Below are 18752 nucleotides of genomic sequence, written 5' to 3'. Positions count from 1 at the left end.
GACGAGGTGAGGCAAGGCAAGGCATGGACATGGACATGGATGCTCGAGAGCACGAATAAACGAGACAATCTGGCACAGAACAAAGGGAGGTGTGGGCTTATAAGACACATGAGGGTAATGGGGAACAGGTGGAAACAATCAGAGAACAGGGATGACGTCAGACTGTTGACACAAAAAGGGCAAGTCACCTGAAACGAGAGGAGAGTTACTTTTCAAACTAAAACATGCAAATCACAAGACAGAAAAAACCAAGACAAGACATCCCTCACCGCGGTGTGACACCAATGAGTTGACTGATGAGCATTATCACATAATTTGTTCTGAAAATATAAATAACAACAGATAAAGTATATATACTATTAACCGCAACAGGTAATTGTACAAAAAAAACAAAAAAACATTATGATTTGTACAATTTTAGAATGTGCTTGTTCTATTTTTAAACAAAGGAAACAATCTGAAGTTGTCTTTATTTTTAAATTATTATGCCGTGATTTCACCAGCCTGGCCCACTTGGGAGTAGATTTTTCTCCATGTGGCCCCCGATCTAAAATGAGTTTGACACCCCTGGTCTAAATGAACATAACTTGATTAATTTACGTCCCCTTGACCTTTTTTATCAAAATCATGACATTTACTTGCCTATCAGTAGGGACCGCAATGTCCCTTTGGGACAGAGGACCCTATTGTAATTGTAAGGTTTTATTATTGTTATTTCGCCGCCTCTTTGAGCTGTAATTTGACCACCTTAACATGCTTCAAAACTCACCATATTTGACACACACATCAGGACTAGAGAAAATTGCCATCTAACAAAAAAACCAAACCCGAAAACTCAAAATTGCGCTCTAGCACCCCCTAGGAAAAAACACAGACAAAACTGCTTGTATCTTCCGGTAGAGACATGAAACAAAAACCTCTATGTATGTTCGACTTAGACCTAGATTTCATAAATTGACATCCTTCAGCAAAAATCAACAGGAAGTTGGCAATTCCCCCTTCAAAACAAAAGTTTACTAAAAACAGTCACTTTTGCCTCTTTGAGCTGTAATTTGACCCCCTTAGCATGCTTCAAAACTCACCAAACTGGACACACACAACAGGACTAGCAAAAATGTATATATAATAAAAAAAAAAAAAACCCAAAACTCAAAATTGCGCTCTAGCGCCCCCTAGGAAGAAAACAGACACAACTTCTCCTAGAAAGAAAACTCAGACAAAACTGCCTGTAACTTCCAGTAGGAATGTCTTAGAGACATGAAACAAAAACTTCTATGTAGGTCTCACTTAGACCTACATTTCATATACTGACAACCCCCAGCAAAAATCAACAGGAAGTTTGCTATTCCCCCTTCAAAACATTATCTCCTCTGAGCGCGTTTGTCGTGTCGGCTTCAAACTAGCACAGGAGAGAGATTGAACCCCTCTGATTAAAATTTGACGAAAGAATTTTAATTACTGCTCTGGTTTTGATTTTATGTGCCGTCAAAGTCGGTCCCGTCCATCGCTGCTTGCAGCTTTAATTATATCCTGTTGTTGTAAGTGCAGTTGCAGAAAACCGCCAACACAAAGCTATAGTAGTGTAGCTGTTTACACTTATGCAAGTATATAAATAAGCGTGCACTTTTGCATAATTATGCTGACACAGCGGCATGCATGTTTAATTTTCACCGTATACCCGAGGAAAACAAAACCATATAAGCACCACTGAGGCAGTCTTTTAAATTGCACTTGATTTGTAGTAGTTGTTAAAAACAATGAACAATAATGAGTACACAAAAAACGTGTCTTGCAGACAAACACCTGTTGTGACATTCTGCCACAGACCCAAGATAGTGTGCGATCTTTGCGTGCTCGCCCGTGTGAGCTCTGGGAAATTGAAGCAGAGCAACAAGACCGACGCAATGCAAACAGGACTTTTATAGGCATGTTAACAAGCACGCCGGTGTTGTCCCCCCCATTTTAGGATAGGCAGGGCCGAGCGAGGCGGTGTCAAGCTGGCCGGGTGGGAGCAAGCCAGGATTGATTGTCAGGCAGGACAGTACAACAAAGTCTGGGCGTCTGGGTCACCAAGCATGGCCTCTGCTTGCTGTGGTTTCAGCTCAGATTGCTGTTTCATGTGTGCTCTCCTGCAGGGAGACAATAACAAAAACATGGCTCCTCTGTGAATAGCATAGGTCAGCACACACATGTGCTTGTAGGACAGGGCGATTCAACTGGCGGCTCGGGGGCCAAATCCAGCCCAGGAACGACACCATACCAGCCTACGAGTTCAGTTCAAAACTTGGAAGGCAAACATTTCTGCAGCTAATTACATAACTACAGTGCTCCTGTTGTATAGAGGATCTTGGACCACTGTAAACACATTGGCGGATCCTTGCATTGACAAATTTTAACCTTGCTGGCAAACATAGAACACTGAGGTTCAAACTTGTGTTTTACATAACTGAGTCGTTCCTCAAGGCACCCCTTTAAGTCCTCTTATTTTTGGTTGTTATGTTTTCCTAATGTGATTTCAGTAACTGGGGTGTTGCTGTAACTTGATTAATTCAGATGATCAGTGACCTTGTGGTTAGGTTGTGAGTTTAAACCCCGGCCGAGTCATACCAAAGACTATAAAACTGGGACCCATTGCCTCCCTGCATGGCACTCAGCATTAAGGGTTGGAATTGGGGGTTAAATCACCAAAATGATTCCCGAGCGCAGCCACCGGTGCTGCTCACTGCTCCACTCACATCCCAAGGGGTGGGACAAGGGGATGGGTCAAATGCAGAGGGTCATTTCACCACACCTAGTGTGTGTGTGTGACTATCAGTGGTACTTCAACTTTAGAACAACTTCCCTTGTGGATCAATAAAGTTTGTCTAAAGTCTAAGTCATTTGTTAAACGTCTTTAGGTATACCAGTGGTGTTCCTCAAGGTTCTATTGTAGGTCCTCTCCTTTTCATCATTTGGCCCGAGAGTTCAGCAGAAAAAACATGTGAGAGACTCACAGTTTTGCAGCAGATTCTTAAAAACACTAGAATGCTGTCATAGACATGATCCTCATAGGTTTTTTTTAGAGAGAAACAGCAGAGGGCTCTTAAAGTTAAGTTAATAATAATAATAATAATAATAATAATAATAATAATAATAATAATAATAATAATAATAGTAATAATAATAATAATATATTTTATTTGTAAAAAGCACTTTATATTGAGTAAACAATCTCAAAGTGCTACAGTGTATTAAAAAAAAAAAAAAAGATAATAAAGAAATAAATAAAAATAAAAACTGCAACAGCCAAATAGCCATAACTAGTATGCATATATCTAAAAAAAAAGGATTTTTAAAAAAGAAGGGCTTTTAAGCCTTTTTTAAAAGTATCCACAGTCTGTGGTACCCTCAGGTGGTCAGGGAGAACGTTCCACAGACTGGGAGCGGCGGAGCAGAAAGCCCGGTCTCCCATTGTTCGTAGCTTAAAGTACCACCGATAGTCTCACACACACACTTGGTGTGGTGAAATTACCCTCTGCATTTGACCCATCCCCTTGTCCCACCCCCTGGGAGGTGAGGGGAGCAGTGAGCAGCAGGGGTGGCCGGGCTCGGGAATCATTTTGGTGATTTAACCCCCAATTCCAACCCTTGATGCTGAGTGTCAAGCAGGGAGGTAATGGGTCCCATTTTAAATTTTTGCCAAAATAAATAGACTTAAATCAAATGTCTACTGTAGAGTAGTGTTTTTCAACCACTGTGCCATGGCACACTAGTGTACCGTGAGATATTGTTTGGTGTGCCATAGGAAATTATGCAATTTCACCTAATAGGTTTTGCAAACCAATAATTATAATCTGCAAACAATGTGCCGTTGTAAAGTGTCCGTGCTGTCTGGAGATCAGCAGAGTAACCGTGTAATACTCTTCCGTACCAGTAGGTGGCAGCAGGTAGCTCATTGCTTTGTAAGAGCAAGAGAATTAATGATGGTTATGGTTTGAAGTCATATTGAACAATTGCGACAGGTATTTGTTGAGAACGACTTTATAATGTCAATATAGGCTATTAAGTTACGTTTTTAACATTTTCTGCTGGTGGTGTTTGTCATGTATTGGTTACTCGATTCACAGGACAATACCGGAACCATTGTAAGGGGAACTTAAGGGCGGGGGACACTGGATATGATGACATGTGTTGCGTGTTGGACACCTGGAAGTGGAAAAAGTAAGAGTGGGAATATCCATCCATCCATTTTCTACCGCTTGTCCCTTTTGGGGTCGCGGGGGGTGGCTGGAGCCTATCTCAGCTGCATTGGGGCGGAAGGCGGTGTACACCCTGGACAAGTCACCACCTCATCACAGAGAGTGGGAATAAAAGGCAGAAAAAGCTAAGCTTTCTTTTGGTGTATTATTAAGCTTAGACTGCTAATAAGGGAACTAATTAGTGACAAGATTGGCACACAACAATGGGGACGAGGATGAGATAGTGTCCCCCTGGATTTTTTTTCAATGAAAAAAATGTGCCTTGGCTCAAAAAAGGTTGAAAAAAACACTGCTGTAGAGGATGTTGGTTCCCCAGAATGTACGAAATAAAACTGATCCAACCCCCCAGTTTTTAGCTTTATGCAACTGTGGCCCCCAAAACAATGTACCGTATTTTTCGGACTATAAGTCGCAGTTTTTTTTATAGTTTGGCTCGGGGGTGCGACTTATACTCAGGAGCGACTTATGTGTGAAATTATTAACCCGTTATCGTAAAATATCAAATAATATTATTTAGCTCATTCACATAAGAGACTAGACGTATAAGATTTCATGGGATTTAGCGATCAGGAGTGACAGATTGTTTGGTAAACGTATAGCATGTTCTATATGTTATAGTTATTTGAATGACTCTTTTACCATAATATGTTACGTTAACATACCAGGCACGTTCTCAGTTGGTTATTTATGCGTCATTTTATGTACACTTATTCAGCCTGCTGTTCACTATTCTTTATTCATTTTAAATTGCCTTTCAAATGTCTATTCTTAGTGTTGGGTTTTATCAAATAAATTTCCCCAAAAAATGCGACTTATGTATGTTTTTTTCCTTCTTTATTATGCATTTTCGGCTGGTGCGACTTATACTCCGGAGCGACTTATACTCCAAAAAATACGTTAGTTAATATCCATGCAGTACTGTAGTTGGCGCTCCCAATTGGAGTTGCATCAATGAAAGTAGAAATGTATGGAACAACTCCTGTATAGGTCACAGATGATGCACTGATGCTACACCAATCTTTACATTTAAGAAGAACATGTTTTGGCCGCCATTGGCTGGTTTAAAACCAAATTGCCTAGTTTTGCCAGAGCTCTGTTATAGGCCAGATGAGCCCCTGACCCAGTGGGCGAAGGAATCATTATGGACTCATAAAGGGCCCTGAGCCAAACCTCCACTCAATAATGCTGGATCCACATGAAGCCAATGCAGCTGATTAATTAGTCAAGCAATCAATGGGCTGCGCCTTCCATCCACTGATTTCCGTTAGTAGTTTGCCCAGGTACTATAGCAATTACGATAAACACAGGAAAAGCACACCCATACGCAGTTTTGTTCCCTTTGTACGAGGGTGAAAAAGGAGAATGGGATACAAAAACAAAAGGACAACGATTTGATTTGGTGACGAGGTGGGAAAAAGCTGGGGGAATAAGTACAAAAGTTCACACCTAGAAAGCGGTGAGAGCAGGCTGGCTGTCAGTCAGGAGAAGGAGGTGCCATTTGAAGGCTCAGTCATCCTTGACAGTGCTGTCATGGAGCGCCTTAATTAGCCAGGATTACTTCCTCACTTAATGAAGCATGGGCTTCTTCGTCTCGGCCCGTATACCACTCTCCCCTTTCCCCATTTTCCCTCCCTCAGGTTTTTTTTTTTTCCTTCCATCAATCCATCTCACTCATTCTCAATGGTCTTTTTTTTCCTCTTGTTTGTTTGCTTCTCTCCAGACAGGCTGCCCAAACCGCACTTGATATTTGAGACTTTTCACATCCCCATCAAAGATCTTCTGTCACATCCACTCCCAGTGTGTTCTCTCCACTCACAATTTTTTTTTTTTTTGTATCATATTCACCCTCTGCGCATTCTTGGCTGCAGACATTTTACACAGACTGTGTTCAAGTGTTGTTGCTCGACAAGATCTCTGCTAGTATGCTGTGGTAATCAGTAGGTGACTGAAAAATAACAACCCCTCCCAAGATAAGAGGAGACTTGAGAAATAATTACAGCAGGGATATTCAACTAAATTGTTTTGGGGGCCACATTTCCAGAAAGCTAAGGACCGGGGGGACCGGACTCCTCCCGTACCTATTACTCTTATTGTGTATATTCCATCAAACCAGTGTCCTCCACAGTTGACGTTTGATTTTTGTATGTTTCTTTTGGCAGCGTCAGCTCAGTCCGTTTTATAGGACTGTTAGAATAATCATGTATATATTATCACACAACTTTATGCTTAAAGGCCTACTGAAACCCACTACTACCGACCACGCAGTCTGATAGTTTATACATCAATGATGAAATCTTAACATTGCAACACATGCCAATACGGCCGGGTTAGCTTACTAAAGTGCAATTTTAAATTTCGGGCGAAATATCCAGCTGAAAACGCCTCGGTATGATGACGTCAGCGCGTGACGTCACGGATTGTAAAGGGACAGCATGGTGGCCAGCTATAAAGTCGTCTGTTTTCATCGCAAAATTCCACAGTATTCTGGACATCTGTGTTGGTGAATCTTTTGCAATTTGTTCAATGAACAATGGAGACAGCAAAGAAGAAAGCTGTAGGTGGGAAGCGGTGTATTGCGGCCGACTGCAGCAACACAAACACAGCCGGTGTTTCATTGTTTACATTCCCGGAAGATGACAGTCAAGCTTCACCATTGGCCTGTGGAGAACTGGGACAACAGAGACTCTTAACAGACAGACTTTGAGTTGGATGCGCAGACGCGGTACCGTGAGTACGCATGCAGCTGCGGCTTCCAAACATTTGATCGCTTGCCCGTACGTGCGTGCCGCTATGTGCATGTCACGTACGTAACTTTGGGGACTTTGGGGAAATATATGTGCTGTATGAACTTTGGGGAGGTGAACGGTACCTTGGGCTGTGGGATTGAGTGTGTTGTGCAGGTGTTTGAGTTGTATTGGCGGGTTATATGGACGGGAGGGGGGAGGTGTTTGTTATGTGGTATTCATTTGTGGCATGTTAAATATAAGCCTGGTTGTGTTGTGGCTAATAGAGTATATATATGTCTTGTGTTTATTTACTGTTTTAGTCATTTCCAGCTGAATATCAGGTCCCACCCGCCTCTCACAGCATCTTCTCTATCTGAATCGCTCCCACTGCCCTCTAGTCCTTCACTCTCACTTTCCTCATCCACAAATCTTTCATCCTCGCTCAAATTAATGGGGAAATCGTCGCTTTCTCGTCCGAATCGCTCTCGCTGCTGGTGGCCATGATTGTAAACAATGTGCAGATGTGAGGAGCTCCACAACTTGTGATGTCACGCTACTCGTCTGCTACTTCCGGTAGAGGCAAGGCTTTTTTATCAGCGACCAAAAGTTGCAAACTTTATCGTCGATGTTTTCTACTAGATCCTTTCAGCAAAAATATGGCAATATCGCAAAATGATCAAGTATGACACATAGAATGGACCTGCTATCCCCGTTTAAATAAGAAAATCACATTTCAGTAGGCCTTTAAGGGCCGTTGCTATAGTTATTATCTGCATTTTTCTATCTGTGCAAAGCTGGCAATCCCAAAGATTGCCAGCCGTCTCGTATCAGTGTTGTGTCCAGACTCGGCCTGCTGACTGCCAAGGCCGAACACCGCCGTGACGCAGACAGAGGAGAGACAAGGCGATATCACTAGCGTCAACACATTTGCATTTTTGTTTAATCATATATTGTGTCTAACTGGAGCTGTCAAGATTACCCCCTTACCTCAGCAACAGCTTCAGTGATGTAACCAGGGACCTCCCAATTAAATAGAGGAAGCACGCGGGCTGCACTTTTAGAACGTAGTTTGGATCTGTAACTAGAATACAGCCCAAAACACGTGTCTCCTCATTGAGCCAAATTCAACTCTGTCTCTGCATGATTCCTGATAAGGACCTTGTCCAAAAAAATTGTCAGAGATCATCTATATGACGGCACTCTAGTGTGTTTAGGAATCTGCTGTAAAAATGTGAGTCCCTCACAAGTGTTTTGAACTGAACTCACGGGCCACCAGTGGAATAGCCCAAATAATAAAAAAAGAGAGGCTCTAGAATGGAACCTTGAGGAACACCACTAGTATAACTAAAGAAATTGAACAAATGACTACTGATTGCATCTTAAATAAACACGCTACAGCTGCACCTTACTTGCAAAAATCACATGATCTTACAGTGGTCCAAGTTCTCTTTACACAATCAGAAGTACTGTATTAATTCCCGAGGGGAAATTAAACAGAAGCACTGTAGTTTTTTTTTTAGAAATTTGTGGCAAAAATGTTTGTCTCCCAAGTTTTGAACTGAACTCGGGGGCCAAATATGGCCGGGGAATGTCACCATAACGGCCCCCGAGCTGCCAGGGGAAAAGTACTGGATTATAGCATAAAATAGGTGAGGGGACAATAGTTGAGAATCATTTTTTTATTTTAATGTATCGTATTTTCCGGACTATAAAGCTCACTTAAAATATATATTTTTTCCTCAAAACTCAACAATATAACCCGATGCGCCTAATGTACAAAATAGTTGGTTTTGCTTACCGACCTCGAAGCTATTTTATTTGGTACATGGTGAAATTATAAGTGTGACCAGTAGATGGCAGTCAAACATAAGAGATACGTGTAGACTGCAATATGATTCAAGTAAACAACACCAACATTTTATATGTTCCATTGAAAATATAGAACATTACACACGGCGATCAAAAATCTATCAAAGTGTTTTAGTACGACTTTGGTAAGCTATGAAGCCGCACCGCTTGATGGATTGTACTGTGCTTCAACATACGAGTATTATTATTGTCTGTGTATAAGGTAAGACATATTATCTGGCGTTTTATTTCGCAATATTATGCAAAAGCAACTTGTTTTACCTTCTGGTACCTGCTGTATCTGGGATCTGCATAAATCCTGAAAAATTGCGCGCGTCCGCCTTTGTAGTCGATAAGATTCTTCATGTTCTCTATCCTCTTGTTGTGGGACATTTATCCTCCGCTGTTGCCATTTCTAATATAAAGTAGTGTAAAGTTCTTACTTATATCTGTCAGTAAACTTTCCATGTAATCGCTAAAACATACCGGTGTAGTGAGTTTACATTATTCACCCAAGGAACTTTAGTTATTATAGAATTCCGTGAGTCAGACGGTTTTTCACGGGACACACTGTTTTTGTTTCCGGATGCAGAGATGCTGCTCTGTTATTGATTTAAGTAAAGTCTGAATGTCATTAAAACAGTTAGCTCCATCTTTTGACACTTCTTCCACTCCCGTCCTTGCACGCTACACCGCTACAACAAAGATGATGGGGAGAAGACGCTGCCGAAGTTGAGACACGTAAATAAGACCGCCCACAAAATAGCGCATCCTGAAGTGACTGTCAGAAAGCGGCTTGAAGATGATCTGTAAAACATAATCTATGCAACATTTTGACCAAAGAACCACCATTACATGCTATGTAGACCACAAGGAGTTGTTTTACATTTAGAAAAAAAAAATAATAATATGATTCCCTTAATGCGCCCTGTAATATGTATATATGAAAAAAGATTGAAAATAGACCATTCATCACCAGTGCGCCTTATAATCCAGTGCGCTCTATGGTCCGAAAAATACCTTGTGTTCCCTTTTTTTCTTTCTCACCACATTTTCCTCGATTCCATTTTTTTTTACATTTTCATGTTTGTTTTTATTTCAATCGTTCAAGGTAAAAAATTAAATCAAGAGAATGTAGAAATAAATCATGAATTCAAAGAAGCAGAAGTAAAGTACAAACCCTGTTTCCATATAAATTGGGAAATTGTGTTAGATGTAAATATAAACGGAATACAATGATTTGCAAATCCTTTTCAACCCATATTCAATTGAATGCACTACAAAGACAAGATATTTGATGTTCAAACTCATAAACTTTATTTTTTTTTTTGCAAATAATAATTAACTTAGAATTTCATGGCTGCAACACGTGCCAAAGTAGTTGGGAAAGGGCATGTTCACCACTGTGTTACATGGCCTTTCCTTTTAACAACACTCAGTAAACGTTTGGGAACTGAGGAGACACATTTTTTAAGCTTCTCAGGTGGAATTCTTTCCCATTCTTGCTTGATGTACAGCTTAAGTTGTTCAACAGTCCGGGGGTCTCCGTTGTGGTATTTTAGGCTTCATAATGCGCCACACATTTTCAATGGGAGACAGGTCTGGACTACAGGCAGGCCAGTCTAGTACCCGCACTCTTTTACTATGAAGCCACGTTGATGAAAACACGTGGCTTGGCATTGTCTTGCTGAAATAAGCAGGGGCGTCCATGGTAACATTGCTTGGATGGCAACATATCTTGCTCCAAAACCTGTATGTACCTTTCAGCATTAATGGCGCCTTCACAGATGTGTAAGTTATCCATGTCTTGGGCACTAATACACCCCCATACCATCACAGATGCTGGCTTTTCAACTTTGCGCCTATAACAATCCGGATGGTTCTTTTCCTCTTTGGTCCGGAGGACACGACGTCCACAGTTTACAAAAACAATTTGAAATGTGGACTCGTCAGACCACAGAACACTTTTCCACTTTGTATCAGTCCATCTTAGATGAGCTCAGGCACAGCGAAGCAGACGGCATTTCTGGGTGTTGTTGATAAACGGTTGTTGCCTTGCATAGGAGAGTTTTAACTTGCACTTACAGATGTAGTGACCAACTGTAATTACTGACAGTGGGTTTCTGAAGTGTTCCTGAGCCCATGTGGGGATATCCTTTACACACTGATGTCGCTTGTTGATGCAGTACAGCCTGAGGGATTGAAGGTCACAGGCTTAGCTGCTTACGTGCAGTGATTTCTCCAGATTCTCTGAACCCTTTGATGATATTACGGACCGTAGGTGGTGAAATCCCTAAATTCCATGCAATAGCTGGTTGAGAAAGGTTTTTCTTAAACTGTTCAACAATTTGCTCATGCATTTGTTGACAAAGTGGTGACCCTCGCCCCATCCTTGTTTGTGAATGACTGAGCATTTTATGGAATCTACTTTTATACCCAATCATGGCACCCACCTGTTCCCAATTTGCCTGCACACCTGTGGGATGTTCCAAATAAGTGTTTGATGAGCATTCCTCAACTTTATCAGTATTTATTGCCACCTTTCCCAACTTCTTTGTCACATGTTGCTGGCATCAAATTCTAAAGTTAATGATTATTTGCGAAAAAAAAAAAAAAGTTTATCAGTTTGAACATCAAATATGTTGTCTTTGTAGCATATTCAACTGAATATGGGTTGAAAATGACTTGCAAATCATTGTATTCCGTTTATATTTACATCTAACACAATTTCCCAACTCATATGGAAACGGGGTTTGTATAAACCTGTAATATCTGCTATATTTGTTGTTCAACTCAGAATACTATTAAGGCAATAGTTCTTCTTCATAACATACAACAAAATAAACAAACATGATAAAAAAAAAAACAATTTACTCCGAATCACATCTTTTCATCGTCATGATTTGTACGTGTTCTTTTAAAATACAGAAAGAGATTTACATTGTTTTGTTCCACTATCATGTTTGTTCCAAAAACTATCACGCTTTGTTCCATTGTCGCTATTCTAAATCTCAATTTATTAAGATCTCAGTTCCTTTGAAATTATAATTACTTTCTCCATAAACTAATCTGTTTTGAATGGTGTTTGATGGATTTTTTTGTATGTGCTTTGTTCATGACTTTTAAGATATTATATTATAACAATACCTTACTAGCCTATATAAATCAACCATTTAATTATACAAATCAGTAGGCTAAATTAACCTCTTCAACATATATTATAACAATTCGCTAAATTTCACAAAGTTTAACTGTTTAAATATTGAGTTTGTGGGTTCTTTGTATTATGCATTTCCACTATTGATTTTTACAGCAAGAACATTGGTTTTGAAAATGTAAAAATATACAATGTTTTTTGATTTAGCAATGATTTCACCCTGTGTAAAATAACAATAGTTTTAGATGTTTCATGAAGTTTTAATGAAGCATACATGCTCAAAATGAAATCCCACAATCATACAAGCAAAGTATTTTTGAAGTTGTGCAGCAGAAGATGCCCGTTTGAAGGCTGCCGTGGTGTGGTGGCAAGGAATTGAGGGAATGTGATAAAGAGAAGGGACTAATGAAGAGGTAAGAAGATAGGCAGAGGATGACGAGAGGAGAGGAGAAGGAGGAAGAGGAGAAGTGAAGGAGAGGTACAGGCTCGCAGAAGCAAGGAGAGCAATTTGCCGCCACAGCGCACACAATGTCCCCTCCATGCCTGTGGGCCATGTGAAGACTGCTCCTTCAATTACACTTCACACAGGCCAAATAGAAAAGAGATAGACGAGAGAGACAGACAGAGGAGGTGGAGGGAAAGACACACAGAAATATTGAGGCACAGGGGTCACATTAATGAAGCCAGGGATACAAAACAAAGCACTTGAACAGCACTGTAAGTTGTACACTGAAACTGTTTTATGTTTTCTATTTTAGTTATTAACTGAAATACGTGTAACCAATGACAATAACAAAAAATATTGTTTTTCATGAACTGTGTACTTGTATTGTTTGTCTGGGTGGAGGTCCTGCTTTGGAAATCATTTGTACCCCTTTCAGACATTGCATTTAGTTCCCATTAAAACATTCACATGTTGCACAATGAGATGTAAGCAGGGGATCATGTGTACATTCCTGCAACTTCCTGTTTGTAAAAAATATATTTTTATTAGTATTTATTTAATATACTAACAGCATTTCATGATTAATATTTATAAATTAAGAATCCTAATAAATGACACTAGAATAAGCACACATTTGATTGGTAAATCATAGTGTTGACCTGGAATTGGTGTTGGAGTTGTCTGACTTTTTGTGTGGCTGTAAACGCATCACTGGCTAAGTGCCATATGTGCATGTGTTGGCGCAAGTGAGAAAGAGCGAGCGACTGCTGTTGATAAAACTAAGTTGGTTTTGGTCTGGTTTGTACTGCAGAAGATTTTTACTAATGTTTTGGTGATGTGTTTATGGCCGACAATAAAGGGTTTTGCTCAGTATAGTGATCGATGGAATTCATGTCCTCAAAGAGTCTCGACAGACGTTACAATATTTGAACAATGATGACTAAAACTGTTTTCTCTGTCGTGTCTGTGTCGTGTCGAAAATTGTTATGCGCTTATTTTCTTATTTGATTTTGTGCGTGGCATAGATTTGCCGTGCGCAGAGGACGCTTGAGCAGTGCGCAATTGCACAGGCGCGCACCTTAGAGGGAACATTGCGTGTAACCCTTGTAACCAAAAAGGTAGTGAATATCTAAACCAGGGGTGTCAAACGTACGGCGAACATGTTTTATCCGGCCCGAGGGATGAGTTTGCTAAGTAGAAAAACGAGCCGGAATTTTCGAATGAAAGAAACAGCTGTTCTAAATGTGTCCACTAGATGTCGCAATAGCAATTCTTTGTATCTTTGTAGATTATGCTACATGTGTAAAAAAAATAAACCGCATGGCGGTTGGGTGTGCCACAAGGATCTATTTGGGGCCCGCTGTTTTTCAGTATATATATTAATGACCTCCCCAATATTTGCACGAATACCATATGTCAAATGTATGCAGATGATACAATCATTTATGTGGCAGCCGACACCCCTCAACCATACTTGCCAACCCTCCCGATTTTTCTGGGAGACTCCCGAATTTCAGTGCCCCTCCCGAAAATCTCCCGGGGCAACCATTCTCCCGAATTTCTCCCGATTTTCACCCGGACAACAATATTAAGGGCATGCCGTGATGGCACTGCCTTTAGCGTCCTCTACAACCTGTCAACGCGTCCGATTTTTCACCATGCTAACAGCGTATCGGCCCAGTCACACATTGTATGCGGCTTCTGCATACACACGAAAGTGACTGCAAGACATACTTGATCAACAGCCATACAGGTCACACTGAGGGTGGCCGCATAAGCGACTTTAACACTGTTACAAATATGCGCCACACTGTGAACCCACACCAAACAAGAATGACAAACACATTTCGGGAGAACATCCGCACCGTAACACAACAGAACAAATACCCAGAACCCCTTGCATTCTTAACTCTTCCGGGCTACAATATACACCCCCGCTACCACCAAACCCGGCCCCCCCAACCCCGCCCACCTCAACCCCCCCCCCCACATCTCAACCCCCCCAATCTCTCAAATTCGAAGGTCTCAAGGTAGGCTTCAGAGATATTAAACAGACAGCTTGCTGAAGTATCCACATGGCTTCAAAATAACTCTTTAACCCTAAATTATAACAAAACACTCTCAATTTGTTTGTCTTTAAAGACACAATCATTAAATGAAATTCAGGTCAACATTACCGTATTTTTCGGACTATAAGTTGCAGTTTTTTTCATAGTTTGGCCAGTTCCAGTGCAACTTATATATGTTTTATTCCTTCTTTATTATGCATTTTCGGCAGGTGCGACTTATACTCCGGTGCGACTTATACTCCGAAAAATACGGTAATCAAAATCAAATAGAGCAGGTAAAGGAATTCAAATATTTGGGTGTTATTTTGGACCCGAAGCTAAAATTTGATGGTCATATTACAAAAATGACTAAGACCATAAAAATAACTGTTTCAGGCTTATTAGACAGTGTTTATCTGTTCAAGCTGCACAAGTTTACATGCATGCAATGATTTTATCCCATATGTCTTATTGTGCCATAGTCACACAATGTGTAGTCAAGCCTCTGTTGTCGTTATACTGTATAAACTAAAGACACTAAAGACATTTGATCAATAAAACCAATGAGGCGTCATCACTGCCTTATTACTCAAAAATATAACATGATGAGTTTTGATCATTTTAGAAATTTCTATTTTTAAGTGTCTCAATGGATTAGCCCCTGATGTGATGTGTCAACAAATACAAAGATACAGTAGTGAAAGTGTGCAGACTCCAGCTGTAGAGTGAAAAGGTGCCGGACCACTCTGGGTCAGTCTGCGTTCTCAGTGAAGACCTCACATCTGTGGAGCTCTTTGCCACTGGAGTTAAAGTCACAGTCGGACATTAGACTTTTGTCCACAAAACTGAAAAAGTGGCTTAAAGGGTAACATTATCACCAGACCTATGTAAGCGTCAATATATACCTTGATGTTGCAGAAAAAAGACCATATATTTTTTTAACCGATTTCCGAACTCTAAATGGGTGAATTTTGGCGAATTAAACGCCTTTCTAATATTCGCTCTATTGTGACGTCACATCAGGAAGCAATCCGCCATTTTCTCAAACACCGAGTCAAATCAGCACTGTTATTTTCCGTTTTTTCGACTGTTTTCCGTACCTTGGAGACATCATGCCTCGTCGGTGTGTTGTCGGAGGGTGTAACAACACGAACAGGGACGGATTCAAGTTGCACCAGTGGCCCAAAGATGCGAAAGTGGCAAGAAATTGGACGTTTGTTTCGCACACTTTACCAACGAAAGCTATGCTACGACAGAGATGGCAAGAATGTGTGGATATCCTGCGACACTCAAAGCAGATGCATTTCCAACGATAAAGTCAAAGAAATCTGCCGCCAGACCCCCATTGAATCTGCCGGAGTGTGTGAGCAATTCAGGGACAAAGGACCTCGCTAGCACGGCAAGCAATGGCGGCAGTTTGTTCCCGCAGACGAGCGAGCTAAACCCCCTAGCTTCCCTTGCCTGCTGACATCAACTCCAAAACTAGACAGATCAGCTTTCAGGAAAAGAGCAGGGATGAGGGTATGTTTACAGAATATATTAATTGATGAAAATTGGGCTGTCTGCACTCTCAAAGTGCATGTTGTTGCCAAATGTATTCCATATGCTGTAAACCTAGTTCATAGTTGTTAGTTTCCTTTAATGCCAAACAAACACATACCAATCGTTAGTTAGAAGGCGATCGCCAAATTCGTCCTCGCTTTCCCCCGCGTCGCTGGCTGTCGTGTCGTTTTCGTCGGTTTCGCTTGCATACGGTTCAAACCGATATGGCTCAATAGCTTCAGTTTCTTCTACAATTTCGTTTTCGCTACCTGCCTCCACACTACAACCATCCGTTTCAATACATGCGTAATCTGTTGAATCGCTTAAGCCGCTGAAATCCGAGTCTGAATCCGAGCTAATGTCGCTATAGCTTGCAGTTCTTTCCGCCATGTTTGTTTGAGTTGGCATCACTATATGACATCACAGGGAAATGGACGGGTGGTTAAAATCAGGCACTTTGAAGCTTTTTTTAGGGATATTGCGTGATGGGTAAAATTTTGAAAAAAACTTCGAAAAATATAATAAGCCACTGGGAACTGATTTTTAATGGTTTTAACAATTCTGAAATTGTGATAATGTTCCCCTTTAAGGAAAATCAGAAGTGTGAGCACTTGAACTGGGTGTAGTATGGACAAATGGGGCCAATTATTTTCAATGTATTTTTATTTTTTTTCTTGTCTTTTTGTATGTGTTTTACACTTTTCTCATGTTTTTTTAAAGCCGAACCAGAGACAAGGGTTGCAAATTAGCCTGTGGCTAGAAGTCTAATGTACTTTTACATCAGTTACCTGTGGGTAGCAATGTTTAATTGTACTGTCCCTGTCAAATAAATACATGAATAAATAAATGTTAGTGCACTCGTCGAGGAAAATGAGCAAACTACATGACTAACATCCTGTAATTTGATTTTGATATAATGTTTTTATTTTGATAGATTGAAAATGAACACCAATGAGTTGACTGATGAACACTATCATATAATTTATTTAGAAAGTATAAATAACGACAAATCAAGATAGAATACTATTAACCGCAACATGTAAGTGTACATTTTCAGAATGTGCTTGTTCTATTTTTAAACAAAGAAAACAATCTACAGAGGCACTATAGAGAGCCTGCTGACCGACAGCATCTCTGTCTGGACTGGAGCCTGCAATGCCTCAGACTGGAAGTCTCTCCAGAGAGTGGTGAGGACGGCGGAAAAGATCATCAGGACTCCTCTTCCTCCTATCCAGGAGATCGCAAAAAGCCGCTGCCTGACCAGGGCTCAGAAATTCTGCAAAGACTCCTCCCACCCCCACCAAGGACTGTTTTCACTGCTGGACTCTAGAAAGAGGTTCCGCAGCCTCCGAAGCAGAACCTCTAGGTTCTGTAACAACTTCTTCCCTCAGGCCGTAAGACTCTTGAACGCATCATAATTAAATTATCCCCTCAACTCCCCCCAAAATGGATTAACTCGCTGGAATAAAAAAGACAATATAACATACATCCATAAACGTGGACGCATGTGAAAAAGTGCAATATATGTATCTGTACAGTAATCTATTTATTTATTTATATATATTTATTTATTATATATATATATATATATATATATATATATATATATATATATATATATATATATATATATATATATATATATATATATATATATATATATATATATTATTTATATATATTTATTAATTTATATATGCACCTTATTGCTTTTTTATCCTGCACTACCATGAGCTTATGTAACGAAATTTCGTTCTTATCTGTGCTGTAAAGTTCAAATTTGAATGACAATAAAAAGGAAGTCTAAGTCTAAGTCTAAGTCTAATCTGAAGTTGTCTTCATTTTTAAGTTATCGTGCCGTGATTTTACCAGTCCGGCCCACTTGGGAGTAGATTTTTCTCCATGTGGCCCCCGATCTAAAATGAGTTTGACACCCCTGATCTAAACATAGCGGTTGTGCACCTACTTTTACACCATTTCCATGAAAAGTTAACGACAATCAAAAATATGTTTGATATTTGTAGAGTTACCTTCTTTAAATGAGACTTATTTTTACTTAAAGAGTGTAATTTTTTTGACGAATAACTGTTGCTACAATGTTGGAAAGGTTTGTGCCTTTGGGCGTGAGCTTGCACGCACGCAGTTTTGGGTTCCTCTGTTTGCAGTGTTTTGCAGTCTGGCTATGTTGTGACATCACAGCGCGATAGACGTACCTATTTGGACATAAAGTCAAGCTCTTTATACTAATTTTGATGAAATAGGAAAAAATGGTAGGATGAAGCATTGTTTTCATATAATCTTGGCTTGACATGACAAATGGTACAAAATAGATAAATGGACATGCAGTGACATAAATGCTGCTAAAAGCTGATTTTTTTTAATGAAGTTCTGTATCGATCTGATAGTCAGGAAGTGTCCCTAATATTGTGACCAGGTGAAGCCATGAAATGTTTAAAAAGTTTATTTTTGACTGTGTCTGGAAAAAAAACGCAGTGACGTTGATCTTCAAGATATATGTAACAGTGTACATTTTTAAAAGATTATTTATCATACTTTTGGAGAAGCTGGTGCTTGGTTTCATTTGCAGTCTGGGAACGCCTCCACAAGCAAACATCTTGCAGGCATATACAAAAAGTATGTTATACATTTGACCATGGAGAAAAATATACATCAAAGCATATACAATAAATATTCTAGACCACATGAAAGTGTTTTAAATTTAGGTTAAAAGTATACAATTAAATTATA

This window comes from Nerophis lumbriciformis, linkage group LG12 (assembly GCF_033978685.3).
Source record: "Nerophis lumbriciformis linkage group LG12, RoL_Nlum_v2.1, whole genome shotgun sequence".
Taxonomy (NCBI): Eukaryota; Metazoa; Chordata; class Actinopteri; order Syngnathiformes; family Syngnathidae; genus Nerophis; species Nerophis lumbriciformis.
This window is presented reverse-complemented; position numbering follows the sequence as displayed.